Raw genomic sequence first — 27,630 nt, 5'->3', positions numbered from 1 at the left:
AGTATTGAAAATAATGCTTAACCGCACTGTGTTTCAGTTTCTTTATCTGTAAAGTTGGGTTTAGGGTAATATTTGCTGTAAAAGATTATTGCCAGAATTAAACAAAAATAATATGAAAAGTACCTAGTATTAAAGTGAAAGCTTAATTGATAACAATGATCTGTATATTTGTGTGTGTGTGAGAGTGTGTGTCTGTGTGTCTGTGTCTGTGGGGGGAGAGCAGAAGTGTTTCTTGGCAGCTTTGCCTTTCAGTTGACAGACACGCATGCGCGTGCTCATGTTGGTACTGGGACTTGAACTCAGGTACTTGAGCTCTTTGCTTTTTTTGCTCAAGGTTGGTGCTTTGCCACTTAATCCATATCTTTGCTCCCAGCTTTTTTTTTGCTGGTTAATTGGAGATAAGAGTCTCATAGACTTTCTTGTCTAGGCTGGCTTCAAACCACAGTCCTCAGATTTCAGCTTGCTCCCTTCCCTTCCCTTCCCTTCCCTTCCCTTCCCTTCCCTGCCCTGCCCTGCCCTGCCCTGCCCTGCCCTGCCCTGCCCTGCCCTGCCCTGCCCTGCCCTGCCCTGCCCTGCCCTGCCCTGCACCCTGCACCCTGCACCCTGCACCTTGCCAGATTTTACCTTTCTAAGTAGCTAGGATTACAGGCTGGATCCATAGTGTCTGGCTTTCAAAGATATATTCTCTAAAGCCTATCCAGTCCTCCCACACTTGCCTGAAGTTTTTCCTCTGTGGTTTCAGTTATGTACAGTCAACCACAGAAGAAAAATATTAAATGGAAAATTTCTATGAATAAACAGTTTGTAAGTTTTGTGTGCTATCCTTTAAAAAATTAAAATTGTTATTGTAAAGGTAATATACAGAGGGGTTTTGGTTATATAAGTTAAGTAAAGAGTACATTTCTTTTGGGGCAGTGTCACCCCTTCCCTTCTCTCTCACTGTTTTTCCCTCCTATTTCCACCCACAAATTGTATAGTTCCTTTTCTTTTTTTGGGGGGGGGGCAGTCCTGGGCTTGAGCTCAGGGCCTGAGCACTGTCGTTGGACTTTCTCAAGGCTAGAGCTCTACCACTTGAGCTTCAGTACCAATTCCGGCTTTCTTCTATGTATGTGGTATGGAGTAATTGAACCTGGGTCTTCATGCATGCTAGGCAAGCACTCTACCACTAGACCAAACTTGTATAGTTCATTTTTAACATAGGGTCTAGTGAGTACCACTGTTGTATTTGTTGACTTTTTGTTCCTCCATTTCTGTTCTCTCCTTACCTTCCCAAAGACATAAATGGACAAACAAGATAAAAAGAAAAGAAAATGAAAGCAGGCCAGGAATTTGGCCTAGTGGTAGAGAAGTTGCCTTGCATACATGAAGACCCGGTTCAGTTCCTTGGTATCCCAAACATAGAGAAAGCTAGAAGTAGTGCTGTGGCTCAAGTGGTAGAGCTCTAGCCTTGAGAAAGCCCTGCAGTCCCTGAGGTCAAGCCCTAGGACCGGCAAAATTAAAAAAAAAAAAGAAAGAAAACAATGTGAGTGCTATTCTGAGTAGCATGATGAATATTGAGCCTTTCTACTCTCTTTCCAGGGATGTGAATCATCCCTTGTCCAGTGGATCCACTCTGTATGTCCCACCCACTGTGAGTCACTTAGCAGCTAGTCTCATTATCTTATATCTAGGTAGCCAGAATCGCCATGCCTAATAGTCACGTTGCCTCATGTCCTTTCATAGCACTGTTCCATCTCAGTCATCACATGAAGGGTGAGTATGTACAATAGTTTTCTTTTTTTGTTGTTTTTGTTTTTTGCTAGTCCTGGGCTTGAGCTTAGGGCCTGAGCACTGTCCTTGGACTTTCTCAAGGCTAGAACTCTATCACTTGAGCCTCAGCACCACTTCTGGCTTTTTTCTATGTATGTGGTACTGAGGAATCGAACCCAGGTCTTCATGCATGCTAGGCAAACACTTTAACCACTAGGCCCAACTCCCGGCCCTGTACAATAGTTTTTTAAGGTGGGGAGGAGTTGGGGGAGAAGGTAGGGAGAGAAACTATAACACTTTTTATTTATTTTTTATTTTTTTGCTATTCCTGGGCTTGAACTCAGGGGCTTTCTCAAGTGAACTAGTGCTCTACCACTTGAGCCACAGCACCACATTTGGCTTTTTCTGTATGTGGTACCAATCAAACCCAGGGCTTTGTTGATGAGACTTTATCTCAAGAACAAGCCCATATGGCAATGCATGTCTATGCTCCTGGCTCTATAGGTGGCTGAGGTCTGAGACTGACCCAGGTAAAAGGTGTGAGATGCTATCTGAAAAATAACTAAAACAAAAGGGGCTGTAGGTATGGCTCAAGCGAAAGAGTATTTGCCTCACAAGTACAAGAACCTGAGTTCAAATCTCCGTATTGCACCTCTAAAACACAGTTTACCCTGACAGGTACATTTGTTGATTTTGTAATGATTTTTGAGCAGATATGGATTTAGAACTTACACACTGATAGGGCTGTCAAGGCCAATCCTGCAGAAATGAAGAATTTATAGAACACCAAAGAAATGACTTTGGCAAGGGTGCTACTGAGGTGTTAGGGGAGGCTGCCAGTGGAGCTGTTGTGTTGAGGAGCACATGCTGGTTATGCTCGAAGGACCAGGAAGTCGCTCTTCACTTCAGCTGGTGTCTTCTGGCACCTATAAAGACAGTGACAGGGCCTTGGATTGTGAATTTGGCTTTTACTTGTTAAAATAACTTTTGAGGGGCCGGGAGTTTGGCCTAGTGGTTAAAGTGCTTGCCTAGCATGCATGAAGACCCGGGTTCAATTCCTCGGTACCAAATACATAGAAAAAAGCCAGAAGTGGTGCTGAGGCTCAAGTGGTAGAGCTCTAGCCTTGAGAAAAAAGTCCAAGGACAGTGCTCAGGCCCTGAGCTCAAGCCCAGGACTGGCAAAAAAATAAAATAAAATAAAATAACTTTTGAGGTACCTGGAGTTTGGCCTAGTGTTGCATAGCGTGGGCAAAGACCAGGTTTGACTCCTCAGTACCACGTGTATAGAAAAAGCCAGAAATGGTGTTGTGGCTCAAGTGGCAGAACTCTAGCTTTGAGAAAGCCCAGGGACAGTGCTCAGGCCCTGAGTTCAAGCCCTGGGACTGGCCAAAAAAAACCAAAAAATAACCTTTGACCCCCTCCCTCTTCCATCCCTGCTGGAGGCTGGAGACTGGGCAGTACTGTAGGTAGCCTTTGTTTCTAAGAGCTTGCTTGCCCATCAGCAGGTGTCTTCCCCAAATGGAAGCAGTAGAGGCCGACTTTCCAAAATGCTGTGAGTATAGGTACACCCCATTAGCTTATTCTTCCTCTCTGGAGCTCCAGTTGCCAAGGAGTCTGCATGGAGATTTGTAAGGAGTATTACAAAGAGAGTCACACCGAAGTACACAGGAAGGTTTGTCTAAAGGGACTACACAACATATAGAGTTATTGGAACTATTGGAAAATTCCAGAAGCAAGGATTTACAAAGCTTAAAGTATAAGACAATTCTTACTGAAAAATATTTTATGTTGATCGGACTGTAATTAGACAGATTTTAAAAACAATTTTGAAAAAATATTTGGATAGTATTTATTAATTTAGCAATTAATTGTTATATTCAGCATTTTCATGCCATTTCATGTATTATAAAAAGGTCATCGGGACTTTGGCCTAGTGGTAGAGTGCTTGCCCAGCATGCACAAAGACCCGGGTTTAATTCCTCAGTATCACATACATAGAAAAAGCTGAAAGTGGTGCTGTGGCTCAAGTGGTAGAGTGCTAGCCTTGAGGAAAGCCAAAGGACAATGTTCAGACCCTGAGTTCAAGCCCCAGGACTGGCAAAAAAAACCCCTAAAAACAGATTCCATAAGCCAGGCACAGTGGCTCACGCCTATAATTCTAGCCATTCAGGAGGCTGAGAGGTATGAGGATCAAGGTTCAAAGCCAGCCTGAACACAAAAGGACCTGAGACTCTTATCTCCAGTTAACCCCTAGAAAATGGGAAATGGGGCTTGGCTCAAGGGTAAGGTCGTAGCCTTGAGCTGAAGAGCTCAGGGACAGCACCCTGACCCACAAGGAAAAAAAAAAAAAGTAAGGTCAGCTGCTGGAGCATATATGCACAGGCCGTTTCCCCTCCCCTGTGAGCTTGCTAAGCTTGTCACAGTCACTCCCAGCTTTCCCCGCTTTCTTCCTTCTACCTTTTTTTCCCTTCTTCCTCTTCCTCCCTCTCCCCCTCCTCCTCCTCTTCCTTTTTTTTTTGGGGGGGGGGCGGGTACTAGTCCTGGGGCTTGAACTCAGGGCCTCTTGCTCAGCTTTTCTGCTCAAGGCTGGTGCTCTACCACTTGAACATATCTACTTTCTCTTTTTGCTGAGTAATTTGAGATTAGAATCTCTTGGAATTGTCTGCCTGGGTCTGCATAGTTAGTTTTACAGTATGGGCCACCAGTGCTCTGCCCTGTCTGTCTTTTATTTTTCCTTTGGAACTAGGGATGGAACCCAGAGCCTTACATATATGTGCTCTACCACCTCTGCGTTACATCCCCAGGGCTACGGCTTCTCTGTCAATCCCCCAAGTTTTATATTATTTTATTTTAATTTTGCTTAAAAAAAAAAAAAGGAAACGGAGACAATGACTTACTAATTTGTTCAGGCTGGCCTTGAATTCACTATGTAGTCCAAGCACGCTTCAAACTTGTGATCTTCCTGCTTTAGTCTCCCTAGTAGCTGGAATTATAGATACATACCACCCAACTTGCTCTTTTGCCCAACATTATTTCTTTTCTATTTTTGAGGTAAGTAAATGTGATTCACTAAGTAAATAGAGGGGCATGCAGACTTATATGTATTTTGTGCTAGGAATTGAATCCGTCTAGTGGTTTTTCCCTCCCCACTTTAAAATTCCAACTTTAAAAGGCTGTTTGGTGGCCCGGAGTTTAGCCTATTGGTAGAGTGTTTGCCTAGCATGCACAAAGACCTGGGTTCGATTCCTTGGTCCCATATACATAGAAAAAAGCTGGAAGTGGCGCTGAGGCTCAAGTGGTAGAGCTCTAGCCTTGAGAAACTCCAAGGAACAGTGCTCAGGCCTTGAGCTCAAGCCCAGGACTGGCAAAAAAAAAAAAAAAAAAAAGAGTGTTTGGTTTCTAAATCATTCTGATAGGAACTCATCTTCTCAGAGCTCATCTTCTGGCCTGGCACAGAACTTGGGAATGCCCTCATTTCTTACTGTTAATTATTCTTTTTAGTTTTAAAGCCTTTAAAGTAATCTTTCTGTAATTAGATTATTGAGTAGATTGTCTTTAGTAAGATGGTGGTCTTTAAATTTTGTGCAGTGTTTAGTTTGTTAAATGATTAGAAAGGCTTTCATTCATAAAGTGGAAGTTTACCATATCATGGTATTTCAGAGAAAAACAACATGACCCTCTCTGATAAATTAAATATCACAACCACGTAAATGTCATCTTTTCAGTGAAACCTAAAGTGCATAGAAATGGGACTCTCTTGTACTCTGTTTTTAGCTTTAAGCTGTATTAATACTCTGGACGGACAAGAAAAATATTTTACCACTAGCAATATATGAAGCTAAAGAAGAACAAAGCCATTCCCTCCCCAGCTTTGTGAGTTACAAATGGAATTGTGAATTAAATTATTCTAATTGAAAATTTGGGGTCTTGGCTGAAAGAACGCAGGTTGAGTTTGAAGAAGAGGTTGTTAGGAAATCTGTTTAACTTCCGATCGGAGATAATTTGCACAGAATGTAATTGAAAGAGAATAAATATGAAGCTCCATGATTTATGATATTTGCTTATTTTTTCCAATCAAAAGCTCTCCTTTAAATGGCCCCGAAAAGAGGAGAACTAAGTACTAAAATAGAAATAACAAAAATAGCACAATCTTTGGAAGATCTTGGTACCTGATTTTGAAAGATTTTTACATTCTGTCCATCCATCTGCCAGCTGACAAGTATTTATTGAATGTGTATATTTCACAAGGCACTGTGCCGACCCTGTTAAGTAGAACAGACCAAGGTCTGGTGTAGACATAGCTTCCTCTAGAAATGTGAATATATGAGTAAAATAATTAGAGATTAGCAGGAGGAGAATAATGGGGAGGGTGGGGTAGGCGTGCAGTGGGAAGGATGATGAAATCAGAAGAATTTGAAGTGTGTACAAGAAGAACAGAGGCTTCTAGGCAGATGGGACAGTAGGCTCAAAGACTCTAGGGCAGAAAGGAAGCTTGATTTGATCCCACAACCTATGGGGGCTTATAGTGGGAAGTGAAAATGAGAGTGACATTTCCTAATGTCTCTAGAAACAGAAGTTATATCCTTTAATGTGGAGTGTTCTCAAGTCATCCCTTAACGAAGCTCTGCTGTATTCACTAACTGTCCCTTCCTCCTTGGCTGCCCAGTGCTGCTGTGCTTGAGTGCATTGAGGATGTCTGGTAGAGCTGGCAGTGGGACAGTGGAAGCCTCTAGTAGTATAGCTATTGTGACTTGTAAGTCAGCCTGAGATGACATGATACAGATTGTGCCAGAGCCACAGACACAGGCATTTTCTGTTACAGCTTCAAAGCGTTCTTGTGTGTATTTGCTTGTTTAGTGTACATGGTCCACCTCTTTCTGTGCTTGGGCCCAGGGATGGGGGGGGGCGGTCCACAAATAGGAGCAGACCTCACCATCATCGAATTGTCAAATTTCAGAGTATAGTCTGCACTAGAGTTCTGTCCTTGAGGAATCAAACACTGAGATCCAGAGGTTAGTTATTTCCTTTCCTTATACACATACGTCACTACTTAGTATCATGAATAGAAGATAAGTTTAATTGTGGTTGTATTTACTTCTATAGGCTTTCTTTTGCCCATTTCCATGAGAAGAGGCAGTCTTGGACTTGAAGAGCATTTTCTGTTAAGTAAATGCTGTTGACGTTGTTTTTCTGCACGATGCTTTTATCAGGACAGTGAAGGGTGAATAGGGTGATCTCTGCTCTGTGGAAAGGTCGAATGGTTACATTACACAATCTTCTAGAGCATCTTGCAGCAAATACATGGGTTATATTAAAAATTGCAATCATATCATTTTTTATAGTAAATTGCTGACCTTATGCAGTAGAATCAGCTTTATTGAATTTCACCAAAAATGCGTTTATAATTCTGCCGTACACACATGATATTCATGTCCTTGCTGTCCATGTGGAAATGTCCCTTTTATGATGTTAAACAAATTAAATCGACTTTCTCCTGAGCTTCCAAGCCTCACCTTTAAGATCCATCCTTAGGAGTCGAACCTCCACGCAGCGGAGCTCATCTCCATTAGCCCAGGTGCCATTACACAGAGCGCCAAGGTGGCACATTAGGATGCCTTGCCCCAGCTGTGCAGACTGGGCTCGGGATTAGTTAGATGGAGGTGGGTCCAGGGCAGGGGTATGCATCACCGATGCTGCCTGAACACTAACAAGGCTTTCCCATAATTGCTCTATTTGTTTTGGGGAAATGGTAGATATTTGTTTAAAAGGATTTCACAGAGAGCCGAGTGTACACGGGTGCTGTCAGCTCTCTGCAGCTTACTTGTGAATGATTCATAGCAAAAACTTTCATCTTAAAACACTGTTTTCTTGATGCATCTCTGCAGCTTTGCTCCCATGCCAACCAATGTGGGTACCAAGAATGCAAAGTAATTTTAAGGATAGTCTTAACAAAAACACAACTTAGGCATACATAAATGAATCAAACAGTTTTAAATTTACTTGCTTTTTAGAACAATTTGCTCTGTGTCTACTCTCCTCACATCTATGATCTACATATCTGTATGTGTGTTTGTGGAACCTTCTACTTCCCACACAGTTTACTTAGCACTCTGATGCAGTGAGATTCAGTGGGAAAATGATCTGTTTGTTCGTTCACTGTTTATCAAATGTCCCTTTTCTCTTGTACCAGCATTATATAAGACAGAAACAAGAATTAGTATTTACAGTTGGTTATGTTTCCAAACTATGGAAACATAGTTGCAGGGGGGCATTGTGAGCATACAAAATGGAGGCCCAGTGTGGGAAGTGACTAGTTGACAGGTAATAGTTCATAGGGAGATCATGCCCATGAAAGAATTGCAAGAATATTAGTTGTCTTTAGGGTCGGAGCAGGGTGGTGACTCGAGTCTATGCAGAGGACACTATGGGATTGTTAAGGGCAAGAGGTGGGCTGAAAGACCTTAGCTAATGCAGTAATGTAGATGATGGGGAAACCATTGCATAGTTTTATGTAGGAGTAGTAATGTTAGTGTTTCAGAGCTCTTTCACTCAGGACTAGGGACCATGGGATGATGGAGGGCAATTGTGAGAAAGAAGAGGGAGCCCTGTTAGTCTCACGTGCTCCCTGACCATACAGAGCCTCCCAGCTCTCTGCTGCTTGCACAGGATGACTTCCCATGGCCATGGTTAAGTGGCTTCACTGAAATTTGAGGCTCTTGGAAAAGAAGATGGCTGGCAGTTGGGAAGCAAGTGTTATTTTATCTGGGAATGATTTCTCTGAGATAAGCCTTGTCACCGTCCCCCATTGCGAGGTGTTCCTCTCCTGTAAGAGTTCGATTATATCAAACTGTGGCCCAAGGAAACTGTGACTCCCCCTTCCACTGAAAACTCAACTTCTAGGAAGTTCACTTCTGTCCCTTATCATCTGCTCATGTGGTTTTCCAGCCTGTCCTGTGTTTTGTTTGTATGTGTTTCTACTTTTCTTATCTTTTCTCTTTTCTTTTCCCTTCCCTTCCCCTCCCCTCCCCCCTTCCCCCTTCCTTCCCTCCTTCCCTCCCTTCCCCCCTTCCCCCCTTCCCCCCTTCCTCCCTTCCTCCCTTCCTTTCTTTGTCGGTCATAGGACTTGAACTCTGGGCCTGGGCATTGTCCCTGAGCTCTTCAGCTCAAGGCTACTGTCTACCCCTTGATCCAAAGGATCACTTCCCATTTTTTGGTGGTTAATTGGAGATAAGAGTCTCAAGGACTTTAGTGCCTGAGCTGGCTTTGAACGGTGATCCTCAGATCTTAGCCTCCCTTAGTAGCTAGGATTACAGGTGTGCGCCACCACACCCAATTGTTTCACTTGTTTTCTTGCCTTTTTTTAAAAAAAAAAAAGACAGGCTTTAGCAAGTGTTTAGGTCCACCCTGTATATCAGGCAGTGTGCAGTGTGGCAGTTGACCTTGTATGTGACGTGTGGGGGGGGGGGCAGAAGTGTTTCTTGGCACCTTTGCCTTTCAATTGACAGAATCATAGTGTAAAAATGCATGATGCTGAAGCCCAGGGACAAGAGGATAGAATTCCAAAAGGAATGAGGATGAATGAAGATGATGTGTCTAGAGGAACTGAGTTCCCAGGAGATCCCAGAGTACCGTGTAGTCAGTAACCTTTATGCTTCTGCTGTAGGTTGCCTTTAGAGAATGGAAAGGCACATTTTTCACACAAGCCCTTCTTTTGGTGGTCCTGCACAACCCAATTGAAGAGCATTCTTGGCTCTCTGTTGCTGCTCAGCTTTACTTTCTAGCAACATGGTCCATAGATGCCTATGCACATTTGTCCACTTGAAAAGTCTGGACTTAAAGATGGGGCTGTTTTTGTGGTAAATTATACCTTTCAGTCCTGAAAAGCGTGTAGGTTGTATACTTGTAAAAATAAGGTAGAACTTGAAAGCAAATTTCTTCTTTGTAGACATCTTGTTTATTCTGCTTTGTACAGTTTTTCCATGTAAAGACTCCCTCTGGATTTGGGGCAGTTTTGAGGTTGCTTCCAGCATCTGTGGAACTCTTCCCTCTGACCCCCAAATTGCCTGTAGAGCCCACTCCCAGTCACTGCCTCTCAGTAACCATTTCTATCTAGGACTCTCTGAGGTTCGCTATGATGGACTTTGACAGCTCCTGTTTTTGTTTTGTTATTGATTTTTGTTGGTCTGGGCCTGGGCACTGTCCCTGAGCTCTTTGGCTCAAGGCTAGTACTCTATCACATCACCACTTCCGGTTTTCTGGTGATTAATTGGAGAAAAGAGTCTCATGGACTTACATGCCCTGTCTGTCTTTAACCTCCATCCTCAAATCTCAGCCCCATGAGTAGCTAGGATTACAGGCATGAACCACTAGTGCCTAGTTAGCTTCTGTTTTGTATTTTTTAAATTAATATTTAAAAAATTTGAGAGGGCTGAGTGCAATGGCTTGGCTAAATAAAGTCTGTGAGACTCATCTCCAGTTAATCACCAGAAAACCGGAAGTAGCACTATGGCTCAAAGGAAGGGCGGTAGTCTTGAACTGAAGAGCTCAGGGACAGCGCCCAGACTCAGAGTTCAAGCCCCACAACGGGGGGAAGGGAGGGGTTGGAGAGAATGATTTAAATGAACATCTGGTGTTATTATCCACTCACTTCTAGTACTATTTGGGTCTTTGACCGAGAGAGCTTTCTTCCTTACATATTGGAGAGGGGAAGGATGGGAGAAATTATGGAGATGTACTTGTTAAAAATCATTTTCAGTGTAAAATAAGAGAGGGAAAAATGAATGTTTGCAGAAACTCTAAAAAAGCACCTCTCATTACAGTAATTAAATGGCAGCATTTAACCTATCAGAATGTTCTGCATATGTGATCGACAAGCCAGGAAGCGTTGCTAACCCTTGAGGGAAGAAAATGGTTAAGTAATTTGTTTTTGAGGTGTGGGATCAGAGGCTCAGCAGAGGTGTGTGTATGTGTGTGTGTCTGTGTGTCTGTCTGTGTGTGTGTACATTGTGTGCACTGCTGTACATGTTCCTTTGTTAAGGGTGAGGGGCTGGGTGCCCGTGTTTACCCAGAACACCCAGGGGGATATTTCTCAGCACCTGTGTGCTGTCAGGAAGCACATGAGCTGCTGTTGCCTGTTTATTAGGTTTTCTAGAGGCGTCCGGGCCTCACCTGTGGCTGGGCGTTGCATCATATAGAGAGAACTTGCTTCAGTCTGGCCCTCTGGGACACACAGGAATAGATTTGAGAGACAGGATGATACATAGGGAATGAGACACAGGAATTAGGGCAGGAAGAAAAGCAGAGTGACTTGGGAGGTGATACTCAGCCCAAGCTGCACAGACTAAAACATTGCACTTACTGGACTGGCACCCGTGAGCCAGAGAGCCAGGTAAAAGCAATGGCTTGGGGGCTGCTGCTCAAGACTTTCTCTGCAGTGTCCCCTGCCAGCCTTTACCACTCTTGGCATGCCATGAGGCCGTGTTTAGACTTAGGTGGTGACACCCTTCAGTGATGCCACCTTTTCTTACGTTCTTGGCTGGTGTTGATAGCACTGCTTGTATTCTGCCCCTGTGGAAGCTGCTCCACATCTCCTTAGACATCCCCATAATGTAGCCACTACAACTAGAATTCCATAAATTGGGCTGGCATGTGGCAGAAGGAGCCATGCACATGGGCCCCTGTACCCCTCCTTAGGGACCAAATATGGGGGGGCCTAGTCATGCATGTTCATTTTAGGCTTGCAGTCTGTGGGTCTCTATGTGAGCTTGAAAGGTTTCTATTATACTAATAAGAAGCCCCAGGGATGCTGGGACAGTGTGATAATCGTCCCCCAGGAGGGCTAGAGATGCTCAGTGTGTGATGACCTCATCCCTGGGGAGTGCTGATGAAATCGTGGCTCAGCCTTGCTGCCAGCACTGCACCTGATGGCAGGGGTGGGGTGAAGAAAGGAGAAGGTTATGGACATGTTTCCACGGCTTCATTATGGCTAGGCTTCCTTGTCTTTGGGACAATTCAGCAAAACTTTAAAGCCTTTAAAGAGGTGATTAGCTCGATGGAAGGTTTTGTGTAATTTCTCAGTACAGCAAAAGATGTTAGAGACAGCAGATTGTTACCCTACCTAGCACCAGGGGACAATGGAAGAGTGACAGTGTTTTTATTCCCATTCTATGGTCAGAGGTACTGAAGTATCTAGGAGAATCTGTGACTTGGGCCTCCAGGAGGGCACAAACAGGGAAGCTGGTTAGAGCTCTCAACTCTTTAGCTTCCGTAGTAACTGCTGGTATGACTTTAAAGTCATTTGTCAAATAAGCCTGGGTTTTACCTTCTCTTCTGTCTTTTCTTCTGCTTGATACAATTTCTTCACCATAACTCAGCCTATGAAGATGGACCTCTACCATCAATTTTCCCACTCATTTCATTAGCATATATTAATTGTACAAATAATGGATTTAATTACGACATTTTCCTACATGTATGTACATATGATCATATTTCTCCCCCTCTACTCCCCCATTGTCCTCCTTCCCTTCCTTCTTCAACCATCAATTTTAATAACTGCTTGTTGTTCTGCAGGGAATAGTCACCATAATTTATTCTGACCAGCCCCTTTGATGGACATCTAGATTATTTTCATTTTTCACCATTTACAACAACCCTTCTTTAAATATCCATGAGAAATAGGTATTCCCTCTGTGATTGCCCTTTTAGGGTAAAAACCTTAGAGTTGCTAATCCTGGCTTAAAGAAAATGGATTTGTTTTCATTTTAATATGCATCACTAAACTGTCCTTAAAAAGGTTTTACCACATCAGTGGACTAGTGCTTTCCAGCATGAGTTTTACACTTCCAGATTCATGGTTTCTTGTTTTGTTAAAAGCATAGTAAACCCTTCCCATACCACAAGAACATAAAATATGTGTCTCCTTTTTTCTTTTATGGATTTAGTTTTCTTTTATGGAATTTGTTTTGTTGTTAGCAGAGCAACAGGGAATATAACTTTATTTTTCCTGGCAACCAACATGATTGTTCCAGCACCATTTATTGAACAATTTATTTCTTTCCTCACTCATTTGCTGTGTCACTTTGTGATATACTAAATTCTTAAATATACTGATGTGTGGTCAGGGACAGTCTCTTCTCATTCACTGACATACCTGTCTGTTGTTATGCTAATACTAAAGTGTTTTTATTATTATAAATTTGTTACTTGTATTTGTTAGCATAAGTTATGCTATTTTGTTCTTAGACTATTTCTGGCTTTCTGACCCTTGCTGTACTTCTGAAAGCGTTTTAGAATTTATCGTATCTCTTCCTCTTGGTCCCACCCCTCCCCCCACTCTCTGCCAATCAAAAAATCTCTTTGGAATTTTGATTATAATTACATTCAGCCTGGAAATTACTGTAGAAAGAATTGACATCTTTGCCGTGTGCAGGTTTTTTCCCCCATCCACAAATGCGAACCATCTTTCAAGTGGAATATATTCCTCACTGGTTTTAGCCAGTTACTGGCAATTGCCTAGTAACTTGAACTTGTGTATATGTGTGCGTGCGCACATGCATGTGTGCACAAGTGCTCACACATGCATGCACGTGCACGTGCTCACCGGTCCTGAGGTTCAAATTTAGGACTTGGGCACTCTCTTTGTGCTTTTATCTTTCTTGGGCCTGGGTGCTGTGCGTCTACAACTTGAGTCACAGCTCTATCTTGAGCTTTTTTGCTCAGGGCTAATATTCTTTGGTGCTGTATTTTCAAAATTATTTTTATTAATATTTAAGAAAGCTATTGCTTTCTGTATTTTTCTTTTTTTAGGTACAAGACCCAAGACTCGAACTTGGTTTCTGATGCATTTGCTCTGAGCCACGGTCTCTGACCCCTCTGTATTTTGTAAACAGCATTATATTCTTTTTGTGGTCCTAGTTGCTTTTTACCAGTTTCATTTTCTCTTTCTCCCTTTTTAGTTTAGTTTAGTTTAGTTTAGTTTAGTTTAGTTCCAGGGCTTAAACTCAGGTCAGGGCCTGAGCACTGTCCTTGGGCTTTCTCAAGGCTAGAGCTCTATCACTTGAGCCACACCACCACTTCCAACTTTTTTCTCTGTATGTGGTAACCAAGGAATTGGAAGGTCAGCATTATTTCTGTTTTTTAAGCAGAAAAGCTGAAGGGCAATAGAAACAACTCCCAGAGTCGCAAGTAAGAGTCAATAGAACATAACACTGGGACATCGGATGCTATTTATTCTATAGTCCTAGAGGCATTTCTTTCCTGAGTGTACCTGCCAACCACAGCTTCTGTCGTCTCGGCCAGCAACAGGTGAAAGCAATGTAAAGACAGTGGGTCACTTAGTTCATTCTGGCCCAGGTCTTGCTTCCTCTGTCCATGCTGTGTTGACACCAAGCAGTGAAGCTCTAGCTCTGTTCTTAACTCTCTTCTTTGCACAGAAACTTTATGGATAGATTTTATTTTATTTTATTTATTTTTTTGCTTAGCTGTTCAATTCCTAGAAGCCTGCACTCTTCCCAAGCTGAGGTTTTTCCCCTCAGTCTTCTTATATTGAGTTCTTTGAAATTACAGACTGAGTAGTACATGAATACCCATAAAACTTTTAATCTAGTGTGCACATGCATGGTTACATGCATGTGTATACTTACCCCAGGATTTGAGCTTAGTGCATCACGTTCTCAGCTTTCTTGCTCACAGCTGGCACGCTACTACTTAAGCTATGCCTCTAGTCCAGCATTTTGCTGCTAATTGGAGATAGAGTCTCCAAGACTTTTCTTCTTACTCTGGCTTTAAAAATCATAAGCCTTTAGGTCTCAATCTCTTGAGTAGCTAGGATTACAGATATGGCCACTGGCACCTGGTCTTCCTCCTCCCCCGAAATCCACTGGCATTTTTACCACATTTGTTTTATCTATTTTTTTCTATATATGTACCTATACAACAGTGTGCAGGCACGCACATGCAGGTGCATACACACACACTTTTTGGTAACCATTTAAAAGGAGGTTATAGATATTATGACACTTCAATTCTAATTACTTTAGCATATATTTCCTCAAATAAGAATGCTCTTCACGTAATCCTACTTACATTATCACACAGAAGAAAATTAGCACTAATTTCATAAAATCATCTGATATATATTCTGTTTTTAATTATTTTAATTGTCCCCAAATTTGTTTTGTAGCCCATTCCAGGAGACAGCCAGGGTCGTGCAGAATGTGTCGCCACCTTATCTTGTAATCCAGAACTGCCTTCTTGTCTTGTCTTACTTGTCATTGACTGTTTTTGAAGAAATCAGATCAGTTTTATTGAGTATTCTGGGATTGTCTCATTTCCTCTTTATAAGATTGAGATGAAACATTTTTGGCAAGAACACTTAATAAGTAATGTTATGTGCTTATTATTTATCACATTAGAGGAAAAGAAATATCAGATTTTTCTATTAGTGATGCTAATTTGATCATTTGGTTCATGAGGTGACTGCCAGATCTCTCCATTTTCAAGGTACACTTTCCTTTTTTTCTAATTAACAAGTAATCTAAGAAGTGCTTCTTTGAGATGGTGTTATCTTGTTACTCAGTGACCTCTCATTCAATGACTTTAGCGTCCACTAGAGATCTTTGCTTTAACTGACTACTTTTGGGTTTAAAAATTGACCTTCTGTCAGGTGCTGATGGCTCATATCTATAATTGTAGCTACTCTGGAGGCTTAGATTTGAGGATGGTAGTTCGAAGCCAGCCTAGGCAGGATAGTCTGTGAGACTGTTATTTCTAACTTATCATCAAATTGTGGGAAATGGTAGAGCTGTGGCTCTAGCTGTAGAGTGCTAGGACTGAGCAAAAAAACCAACCAAACAACAACAACAAAAAGCTCTGCAACAGTTTCTAGGCCCAAAGGTCAGGCCCCTTGACCTGCATTAAAAATAAATAAGTAAATGAATACATAAATAGTGAGTTTCTGATTATTTTTCATACATATGTTCAAATGGTCTTCTGTAATTAAATACCCTGTTATTGTTGTTGTTTCTAAGTTTTTTGGTCAGTCTTGGGGCTTAAACTCAGAACTGGTGAAAAAAAGAAAGATAATGAGAAGCCAAGATGTGACACTGATCCCAGGCACTGCGGGACTGTGGCTGCTCTGTGTAGTACATGCACCCAGACTCAGACCCACATAGAGTTCTGTTTCTATTATTCACACGATAAGTGTGTATGTGTATATCTCTATATCTATCTCCAATTCACATTTTATATGAAAAGATTGGACCTTTTTTTTTTTTTTTTTGCCAGTCCTGGGCTTGGACTCAGGGCCTGAGCACTGTCCTTGGTCTTTTTCTCAAGGTTAGAGCTCTACCATTTGAACCTCAGCACCATTTCTGGCTTTTTTCTATGTATGTGGTACCAAGGAATTGAACCCAGGTCTTCGTGCATGCTAGGCAAGCACTCTACCACTAGCCCAAACTCCCGGCCCTGAACTGGTTTTTTAAAGTTGACCTTTTTTTTTTTTTTTTTTGGTCAGTCTTAAGGATTAAACTCAGGGCCTGAGCACTGTCTTTGAGCTTTCTCAAGGCGAGGACTGTACTACTTGAGCCACAGCACCACTTCAGGCTTTTTCTGTGTATGTAGTACCAAAGAATCGGACCCAAGACTTCATACATGTTAGGCAAGCACTCTACCACTAGGCCACACTCCCAGACCAACATTTAAATCTTACAATAATAAAAACCTTGGTTCTGAAGTTGATATGCTTACTTTTTTTGGGGGGGGGGGGTATAGTCTTATAGTTTGAACTCAAGACTTCACACACTTGGTGAAACTGGTGCTTTACCACTTTAGTTGTGCCTGTAGCCCTTTTTAGCTCTGCTTAGTTTTGATTTTTCAGTTTTACTTATTTTTTTAAATTTTTTTCCCACATAAATTTTTTTTATTAGTTTATGTTAGTTGTACAAGGGACATTTCCGCACATGTATTCAAAGTATCCTGATCAACTTCTCCTCCTCTATCACTCTTCCCCATTCCATTCCTCTTTTCTCTTCTTTTTCTTCTGAGACTGGGGCTCCAACTTGGTACTAGCCACTACCTTTACTCATTGGCTAGTGCTTTACCAACTGAGCTATGTCTTTAACCCCTCCATTTCCCTTGTTAAAACAATTTTAACAGTTGCGCTCTTTTGTTTTTACACCTGCAAGTAAACTACTGGTCCATATTCATACTCATCTACTGTCTTTGTTAGCCATCCCTCCTTCTCCTGGTACCTCACTTTCCCCTCCTCCATATTGGTTTACTTTCCTGTCACTTTTTTTTTAGTTTATGTTAATTACACCAAGTGGTTTCATGATGATATTTCAGATGTATATATTTTGTATCTTGCTCAGAATAAACTTTTCTGTTGCTTTCCCCTCCCCTTCATTGATCAACAGCTTTCACTTTCCTTATGCTGTCTTCATACACGGAATTGCAATGTATTTCAGAATTATTCACCCTCCACAGCTGGGCACTAGTGTCTCGTGTCTATAGTCCTAGCTACTCAGGAGGCTGAGATCTGCCAGCCCAGGCAGGAAAGTCTATGAGACATTTATCTCCAAATAATCACCAGAAAATTGGAAGTACCGCTATGGCTGAGTGTGGTCCGTAGTCTTGAGTGAAAAAGAGTTCAGGATCAGTACCCAGGCCTTGAGTTCTGAGTTTAAGCCTCATTGAATAAAATTTAAGTTTCTTTGCAATTCTTTTTGTCCTTAGATTAGCAGCTCTTAAAGTATGATCTGAGGAGCTGTCAGAATCCTCACCCCACATTCACATATATCCCCTTTGGATCTGAAAGGTGAAAAAATTGTTTTCATTATGTGCCTTTCCTGCTAACTGTAGTGATATGTTGACTCGTGGGCAGGTAAGCTGCTAGCCCCTCCACTGTGCTGACCTCTCAAAGTTGGAGGAGAGTTGATGGAAAAGTTAAAAGACGAATATTGAATCTTGCCTCTTGTCCACATTTTCTTGATATTTGAGCTGTATGACAAGAGAAGAAGTGTTCAGAAACATTGGGCTATATGACAAAGCCATGTTTGTCTTGAGTTCTAAGCGGAAGCAGCTGTCTTTTTCCTGGAGTACAGCCTTTAAAAAAGATAATTCAGCCAGGTGCAATGGCTCATGCCCATAATCCTGGCTACTCTGGAGACTGAGATTTGAGGATTGCAATTAAAAGCCAGCCTGGCACTAAAGAACACGAGACTCTTATCTCCAATCAATCACTAGAAAATGGGAAGTGGGGCTGTGGCTCAAGGGGTAGGGGAGTAGCTTTGAGCTGAAGAGCTCAAGGACAGCGCCCAGATCCAGACTTCAAGTCCTATCACTGACAAAAAAAAAAAAAACATAATTCAGATTTCAATGTTTGGCAGACCTTTCTCAAAAAATGAACTAAATGAGCTTGCCATTTCAAGAAAATCTGTTGCCATGTTTGTCGTCAGTAATGCAGTTTGAAGCCAGGTATGGTGGCTCAAGCATGTAGTCCAATTTGCTTGGGTTTCAAAGATGGGAGGATCCCTTGAGTCCAGAAGTTTGAAGGCAGTCTAGCCAACGTAGCAAGACACAATGAATGAATGAATGAATGAATGAATGAATGAATGAGTACATGCACAATACACTTTCAAATGAGGTTTGAATTTTGGAAAATTCATATCTACACTGTGAATTAGGCAGCTCCCAGATACTTACACACTCCTTGACAGATCAGTGGTGATAAATATTGCTTTTTAAATATTGTGTAAGAGATATGCCAACGTTTAGAAAATCTGCATATCTTAGTGAACCTTCATATTTTCTTAAGGACTGCATGAATAAAATATCCATTCAGAATGCAAGGCACACTAGATAACCATTCAGAATGTAGCAGGGTGTGAGAGTTTGTTAAGATTTCAGCTTCACAGTGTAAACTAATCCTTGGAAACTACCATTTGTTGAGTTTTAGTGTAAGGGGAAAATATCCACAGCTATCTGTAAAAGCTATGAAAATTCTTCCTTTACTTCATGTTCCTGCTAAGCTGTAATTTCTTCATTTGTTTCAGCCAAAGTAATATATCTCAACAGACTAAAACAGAAGTAGATATTTATGAGGATCTAGTTCTTTTCTCTTAAGCCAGACATGAAAGATTTGCAGAAAAGTGAATAATGCCATTCCTCAAACTTCATTTAAAAAAATAAGTTCTTTTTTTTCCATTTTTTTATTGTAATCAGTAAAAGGGTTACATGATATTTGCCAGATAGAAGGTGCATTAATTCACATAAAGTTCTTTTTTTTTAAAGTAATATTATTATTATTGCCAGTCCTGGGGCATGAACTTGGGGCATGAACTTAGGGCCTGGGCACTGTCTTTGGGTTTTCTCAAGGCTAGCATGCTACCACTTGAGCCACAGCGCCATTTCTGGATTTTTCTGTGAATGTACTAGGGAACTGAACTCAGGGCTTCGTGCATGCTAGGCAAGCACTCTTACCACTAGATCATGCTCCTGGCCCTAGAAATCACTTCACTTTGCCTGCCTTAGTGTTACTGTGAATGAAAGTAGTGGAGTCTATATACTTTTAACCTTACGAGGCGCGCGAGGTGTGTGTGTGTGTGTGTGTGTGTGTGTGTGTGTGTTTGTTTGTCATGGGGCTTGAACTTGGCCTGGGCGCTGTCCTTGAGCTCTTCAGCTCAAGGCTACTGCTCTACTCCTGGGCTTGGGTACTCTCCCTTAGCTCTTCAACTCAAGACTACCGCCTTACCTTTGAGCCAAGCCCCATTTCCCATTTTCTAGGAGTTAATTAGAGATAAGAGTCTCAGGTCCTTTTTGCCCAGGCTGGCTTTATACCTTGATTCTCAGATCTCAGCCTCCTGAGTAGCTAGATTACAGGTATGAGCCAGCCCCAACATTTCTCTTTTTAAAAAGTTCAGGAGCATGGCCTAGTGGTAGAGTGCTTACCTAGCACACATGAAGTCCTGGGTTTGATTCCTCGGTACTACATGCATAGAAAAAGCCAGAAGTAGTGCTGTGACTCAAATGGTAGAGCACTAGCTTGGAGAAAGCCCAAGGACAGTGCCCAGGCCCTGAGTTCAAGTCCCAGCAGTGGCAAATAAGTAAATGAAAAGTGTAACCTATTAAAAATGCAACTTTACTGTTATCATTAAGGTGTTATACAGTAGTCTCACAATTCAAATAATGTGTTTATTTGTCTTTTTGCACAGTCACCCCCACCTTTGCTTTCCCCAGTTTCCTCTTCCTGACACTGTCCCCATTTTCCACATAATATGGAATGCTGTGATTGGATTTATTCACCCTTCCTCACTGCCTTTTGCCTCTAAGAAGCAGATAAAGAAAACAAACAAAACAGAAGCACATACAAATACCACCATCCCTGTCAACAGCATTAATAACCCATGTTTCCATTTCTTGGAATTCATTTTGATAAATAGTATTTGACATGTTCAGGAGACTTATGCCTTTGGATTCTTCCTCTGCTGTTGTCCTCCTTTGATCTGACTGAATGTCTTGAGTCAGGTTATTTCTGTCTCTCGGGCTCTTTCTGTCTCTCTCAAATAATAAACAGATTTTATTTCAAAATGATATTTCAAGCTGGGCATCAGTAGCTCATGCTTGTAATCCTAGCTACTCAGGAGGCTGGGATTTGAGGATCATGGTTCAAAGCCAGCCCAGGCAGGAAAGCTTAATAAACTCTTATTTATAATTAACTATCCCTTAAAACCAGAAATGGCACTGTATCTCAAATAGTAGAGCACTAGCTTTGAATAAAAGAAGCTCAGGGTTTAATCGTCTTTTGCTCAAGGCTAGTGCTCCTACACTTGAGCCACAGAGCCACTCCTGGCTTTTTCCTAATAGTTTACTGGAGATAAGAGTTTCACAGACTTTCTGCCCAGGCTGACTTTGGACTTTGATCCTCAGATCTTGGCCCCCTAAGTCACTAGGATTACAGGTATGAGCTACCAGCACCTGCCAGTATTTTAAATAAATAAAAAAGAACAATGTTATATACCTTTTGCCTGGATTTCTAAAATGTTAACATTTACTTCATCTCTCACACGCAGACAGTATGCGTAAACCAAAATCAGGACAATAACTTGATACAGTCCTATTATCTGTAGACTTTGTTCAGATTTAGTCAGCGTTCCTAATAATGTCCTTTATAGTGAAAGGAAAAAGAATTGTTTCTGGTCCACAATCCAGCCCAAGGCCAAGAGCTGTATGTGCTTGTCTTATCTTTCTGGCTACTTTGACTTAGACCTGTGTACCTCAGCCTTTGTCTTTTGTGACCTTGACTTTCTTGTAGGATATCTGGCAGTTTTATGCACTATGCTTTAGTTTGGATTTTCTGATGTTTCCTCCTGTCTAGGTTTTGTCTGTGTATTTTTTTTCCCAAGTTGTGGAGCTTGAACTCAGGAACTCAGGGCCTGACCCTTGGACTTTCTCAAAGTTAAAGCTCTACCACTTGAGCCATAGCACCAATTCCAGCTTTTTTTCTATGTATGTAGTACCAAGGAATTGAACCTGGATCTTCATGCATGCTAGGCAAGCACTGTACTACTAGGCTAAACTCCGGCCCCTTGTCTATGTATTTTTTATAAGAATGTCAAAGTAGCGATCCCTTTGTTTTTCTCAACTTTGTAACAGGAGGCAGAGGATTGCTAGTGGTTTCACCATGATCTGTTGGCTACCAGATTTTTCTACTGTAAGGTTATGGCTCCCCCTGTATAATTAGTATTTTAGGGGAAGATACTTTGAGACTTTGTAAGTATTATTTTTCTCCCTACTGTTTTTGGCTTTCCTTAATGATTCTTAACAAAATAAATGGTTAACAAAGATTGTTGAATCTTCATATCAGTTATTTAATTGCAAGAATTACTGAATGGTGATTTGCCAATCCTTTCACTTTTGAAATATGTTCTTCCTGGAAGATAACTTCACATTGGCAATGTTTTCTGGATGTTGTTCTAACAAAGATGTTGTTTTACTATTTTTTGGAGACCATTGTGATCTGTCAGTCTTGCCTTTTTTTTTTTTTCCTTTGAGTTAGAACTCTTGCTATTAGAGCTAAACCTTGCATCGTTATTATTATTCCTATGAGACGATATGACTTTCTGTCCCCTGGCTCATTTTTTTTTGTACATTAGTTTGTGCCTTTTTATTAATTCATACAGAATTACTTGTCTTCTGGCTTGTTGAAACAGTAAGTTAGACAACACTTGCCACAACGTCTGTCAAAGTGGCCAGCCATAAAAACTCCAGCACCACATTCATCCGAAGGGCACTCTCAACAAAGACGACTAATTTTACTGTTTTCATCCACCTTCTTTAACCTTCTTTCTCTTATGTTTGTTCTTCTTGGGAGTGGTGTAAGACTTCTTCTTCCTTTTCTTAGTACCACCCCACGTCTCAACACTGAATGAAGAGTGGACTCCTTTTGAATGTTGTAATCAGATAAGGTGCGCCCATCTTCCAGCGCTTACCAGCAAAGCAGTCTCTGCTGATCAGGAGGAATTCCTTCCTTATCCTGGATCTTGGCCTTTACATTTTCTATAGTATTGGAGGGTTCAACCTCGAGTGTGATGGTCTTTCCTGTAAGGGTTTTGACAAAAATCTGCATCCTGGGGGTGGTCCCACCGCAGATGGCGGATCGGAAAGGGTCCCCTGGCTGGTTTTTTTTTTTTTTTTTTTTTTTTGCCAGTCTTGGGCATGGGCTCAGGGCCTGAGCACTGTCCTTGGACTTTCTCAAGGCTAGAGCTCTACCACTTGAGCCTCAGCACCACTTCCGGCTTTTTTTCTATGTATGTGGTACTGAGGAATCGAACCCGGGTCTTCATGCATGCTAGGCAAGCACTCTACCACTAGGCCAAACTCCCGGCCCCTCCCCTGGCTGTTTTAAAGATTTTTCTCCCAGATTATTGTTTTGGAGTTAATTGTTTTCTTGCTTGGGGTGTGTGTGTGTGTGTGTGTGTGTGTGTGTGTATGTGTATGTGTGTACACGGAGTTAATTGTTTTCTTGCTTGCTGTGTGTGTGTGTGTGTGTGTGTGTGTGTGTGTGTATGTGTGTACACGTGTGCACATGCCAGTACTGGTGCTGGAACTTGAGTCCTGTGCTCTGTCTTTTTAATTCACAGTTGTTGATCTACCACTTGAGCCATACGTAACTACACTTCTGGCTTTTTGCTGGTTAATTGGAGATAAGAATCTCGTGGATTTTCCTGCCCACACCTGGCTTGGAAAGTAGATCCTCAGATCTCAGCCTCCTGAATAGTTTGGATAAGAGCGTGAGCCACCAGTGCCTGGCTAGGATTGTTTTTGTTTTGTTTTTCTAGTAGTTCTAGATCAATTGCTTTTCTTACGTTCTATAAAATTACTCATTGTCTTTACTGTTCTGTGTTGCTTTTATTCCCTTTCCTTTCTTGGACTCTAATTGTCATGGTTAGATATTTTTTTTTTGTAGGTTCTCTTTTATACTCTTATTTGGTGTTGCTTTTTCTTTTTTCTTTTTCTCTACTGACTTTTTTTTTTTCCAGTTTCCTAATCTTTTCTGCTGTGTCAGGATGCTGTTAACCATCAGAGTTGATCCCTTACTGTCAGTTTTACATTTTGCAATTGAACTTCTTCGTTTCGGGTGGATGCGGTGGTGCACACCTGTAATCCTAGCTACTCAGGATGCTGAGATCTGAGGATCTTGGTTTGAAGCCAGCCTGGGCAGGAAAGTCTGTTGAGACTTTTATGTCAGAAGTGGAGCTATGGTTCAAATGATAGGACTCCAGCCTTGAGCAAAAAAACAGCTCAGAGACAATATCCAGGCCCTGAGTTCAAGCTGCAGGTCCAGTGCAAAAGTAAATTAATTCAATAAATGAATGAATAAAACATACATTTCTAGGAAATTCCTATTTGCCACTTCTTTTACCGGTTAGCTAGCCAATTTATAGAGCAAAGTTAAAATAAAACAGGCTGGCTCAAGATCCTCCTGCCTACCCCATGACCTATACCCAGGGCTGGGATTTTATTATAGGCCTGTGTAGCCACACCTGTTTTCTTGAACATGTTTATCACCTTTTTGAAAAATAGGCTTTTATAGCTATAACAACTGGATTATCAATGAGTTTGCTTTTATTGCTCTTATTTTTCTTTTGACCCTATTTCCTTCTATATTCTGTCAATTTTTAAAAAATTAAATGGCACTTGTTATGTGTGACCAGTTGAGAAGCTATAAGATCTATTTCCTCTTGTTTATTTCATGTTTTGATGAAGTAGAGTCATATGACCATCATCTAGTCAAAATCTGCACTGAATCAAGTTGTTTTTTTTGGGGGGCAGTACTGGGTTGGATGTATGAGTGTATTATGTATATATGTATGTAGATATTATTTTTGCCAGTCCTGGGGCTTGATCTTAGTGTCTGAATACTGTCCCTGAGCTTTCTTTTGTTCAAGGCTAGCACTGTATCACTTGAGTACTCTACCACCTGAGCTACAGTGCTACTTCTGTCTGGCCTTTTCTGTTTATGTGGTACCAAGGAATCAAAACCAGGCTTCATGCATACTAGATAAGCACTCTATCACTAAGCAATACTCCCAGCCTTGTACTGGGTTTTAAACTCTGGACTTTGCACTTGCTAGGTGATACCTTACCATTTGTTTTCAGAAATTTTTTTTTTGTCAGTCTTGGAGCTTAAGCTCAAAGCCTGGGCACTATCTCTGACCTCTTCTGCTCAAGGCTAGTAATCTTCCACTTTGAGCCATAGCACACTTCCGGTTTTCTGGTGGTTCATGAGAGAAAAGGGTCTCAAGGATTTTCCTGTCTGGGCTCGCTCTGAACTATATAGTACTTAGATCTCAGCCTCCTAAGTAGCTAGAATTAGAGACATGAGTCACCAGCGCCTAGCTTCACTGATCATTTTTGGGATAGAGCCTTACTAATTCATTGGACGGACACCTGAATTCACTTTAGGATTCTCATAATTGTTGGGAGCATAGTCATGTACCACTCCTACATGAAGGTGGAATCTTTTGTACTTTTCTGTCCAGGCTGGTCTGGAACTACAGTCATCCAGTCTTAACCTCCCACATAGTTGGAGATGATCGGCCCAACCACTGCACCCAGCTAGGGATTGAACTAGGGCTTTTTTTTTTTTTTTTTTTTTTTTTTTTGAGATTTTCTACCTGGACTGGCACCAAATTTTAATCCTCTCAATCTTTGCCTCCCAAGTAGGTAGCTAGGGTTACAGGCATGAGCCACTGGCATCCAAGTGTGTTGCTGAATTTCTAAATAAATCGGGGTCTTCTCTAGTAGATCTGTGTTCTTTAGTTGTGGCTCTCTGTGGGACCAATGGAAAATTTGAAGTATGAAGGGATGAGCCTTACTTTTTTTTTACCTAACATCCTGTGGCAAAGAAAAGGAAACAAAGACATAAAACAAATAAAAACAAGACCACATTCTCTTCCTCTATTCCTCTCTTTACCCCTTTCTCCCTTTCCTTCCTTCTTTTTTTAATTTCACTCATTAATTATTCATTTATTTTGATGACAAGGTCTCATTGTTTAGCCTAGTGGATACAGGCACTGCCATTGATAGCAACCTCGCAGGATACTGACTCACCTCTCTGCAGTTTCCATCTCTCTGGGGTCCTGGACTCTCAAGTCTTGGCTGCCTTGGCAACTTCCCAGTGCCTTAAAATAGTTTTGTTTTTCAGTAATTCTTTGCAATATCTGTACTGGGCTTGTACTAGCTACCCTATGTCAGTTATGAGCAGAAATCCTCTCAGTTCCTCAGTTTTCTGTTTTGGCATTGTTTTCTTATGTCAAGTCCTGAACTTGAACTGCTAAAGGCTAACTCTAAAGAATCACTTCTGACTTTTTGGTGATTAATTGGACATGTGTCTCATGGACTTTCTTTCCTATTCAGGCTGGCTTCAAATCATGATAGTCAGATCTCAGCCTCCCAAGTAGCTAGGATTACACGTGTGAGCCATATGCTCAGCCTTTCAATGTTATTTTGATTTGAATTTCTCTTAAAATTCAGTCATTTTTATTTCTATTTTTGCCCATTGTTATTCATGTATGTTACTGCTTCTTAGGATAAGGTGATTAGTATTTTGAATTGATTTATGTCTTGGAATATGTGTTAGACATATGCTGTTAGTCTGAACTTCATGTGATATTTGTGTATAGTGCTTATTTATAAGTCATTTCATAAGTAATTTGAGTTTTATATCAAATTGAGTTAGGCTTCAGTAACTAGGAACTTATTTTGGTGAATGGGGTATAAGGATGCAACTTTGTTTTTCTTCAGTTAATAAAAATAGTTCAGCGTTAGTTGTATAAAAGTGAACTTTCTGAAGGGAGTCAGATAGCAAATATGTTTGGCTTTGCATCCAACTGTCTGGAGACAACCCAGCACTGCTGGTATTGCCTGGAAGTGTCCTTAGACCATGCGTGAGCTGAAGGGACAGAAGACTATTCCAGATACTGAAACCGACTTTTCATGTATCACAAAGTCTTCCCCTATTTACAAATATAAAGGCTGTCTTAATTCAGAAGCCATCTCAGAATGGACAAAGAACGGATTGGCCCCTGGCTGTGGTCCTACTCCAGTGGTTGGCTGTCCTCCATTGAATTGTAGTGAAGCTTGATCTTGGGATGACTTTGTGCTCTCTTTCGACTTGCTCCATTCAATTGCTGAGTCTCTCAGTGCTAAGTGTCATACTGCTTGATGTGTTTTATTATGTGCTGGAATTAATCTGCCCTTCTCATCTTTTTAATTATTCAGAATTTTCTTGGAATTTCATGTTTATTACTTTCTATATGATTTATAAAATTAGGTTTCCCAGCTTAAAAAAAAGAAAAATAAAGGCTATGTGTCTTAAAAATTAGAATCACATATAATTTATAAATTAATTTAGGATAGATGACATGCTTGTAATATTGACACTTCCTGTAGAAGAAAAAAGACAGTCATTTCATTTACTCCATTTTCTTTAGTTTCCTCAGTATCTTTATGTAGACTCTGCACATTTGTTTTAAAATGTATGTCTTGATAGTTTGTTTTTTCTATTTTTCTTCTGCCCTCCCATCTTTCCCCAGTTTTGGGATGCCTCTCCATGCAAGACAAGCACTCTATTACACAGCTCTATCTCTGGCACCTGTTGCTTTCTTGCTAGCTTTTAATTTGAAGGCAGAGCTTACAGGTTAATTTTGAATGTAGACACCTAGCCAAATGCTTAAATTTTTTAGAGTAGGTTAATTCATAGCAATTTGGAGAAAGTACTTCTACCTTTTGTGTTGTCTCACATTTATTTCTTCCCAGTTGCATCAGCCAATACCTCCAGGACAACAATAAGTGAAACTGATGATGACGAACCTAAGTGGCCATTTCATAGCTTTAAATTATATGCTTTTCATCTTTTATTTAAAATTTTTTCTTTATTATTTTATTTAGCTCCCACTCCCCATTTTATTTTACTCATGTATTCATTGCACATTATGATGTCACCATATATAGAATGCACACCTTCTGCATCCTTTTTCATGAAAGTCCAGGCCAGCTTCAAGGAGTGGTGATAACACAAACACAGGTGCCTTCCACTTAGTCATGTTAAGGAGATGGTCATGTTTATCCATTAAAAGTTTTCATTAGGAAAAAGTATTGACATATCAAATGTACTTTGTTACTTGTAGAAATAATCATAGATTTATTATCTTTTGCTCTCTTAATATAGTAAAATATAAAAAGTTATTGTATTGTTGTCATCAATTCCTGTCAGTGTATATGTGTATATATATATATATATAATATATATATATATATATATATATATATATATATATATATATGCCAGTCCTGGGGCTCAAACTCAGGGCCTGAACA

At 40.9% G+C, this 27,630-nt stretch overlaps 1 protein-coding gene, 1 long non-coding RNA gene and 1 pseudogene across 4 annotated transcripts in view; 1 reads left to right on the top strand and 2 right to left on the bottom strand.

The window, feature by feature from the left end:
• Nucleotides 1-27,630, top strand: part of Pex14 (peroxisomal biogenesis factor 14) — a 143,503-nt gene that overhangs the window by 68,524 nt on the left and 47,349 nt on the right. The gene's annotated exons all lie outside the window — the stretch shown is intronic.
• LOC150062528 (uncharacterized) lies at nucleotides 2,510-4,728 on the bottom strand. Its single transcript, XR_016535883.1, has 2 exons — nucleotides 4,647-4,728; nucleotides 2,510-2,675 (listed from the first exon to the last, which is right to left on the bottom strand). It is a non-coding gene; the product is annotated as an uncharacterized LOC150062528 (long non-coding RNA).
• On the bottom strand, nucleotides 21,932-22,375 carry LOC150062527 (ubiquitin-ribosomal protein eS31 fusion protein pseudogene; annotated as a pseudogene).

This window comes from Megascapheus bottae, chromosome 6, assembly GCF_031878675.1.
Source record: "Megascapheus bottae isolate mThoBot1 chromosome 6, mThoBot2.hap1, whole genome shotgun sequence".
Lineage (NCBI taxonomy): Eukaryota > Metazoa > Chordata > Mammalia > Rodentia > Geomyidae > Megascapheus > Megascapheus bottae.
This window is presented reverse-complemented; position numbering and strand designations above follow the sequence as displayed.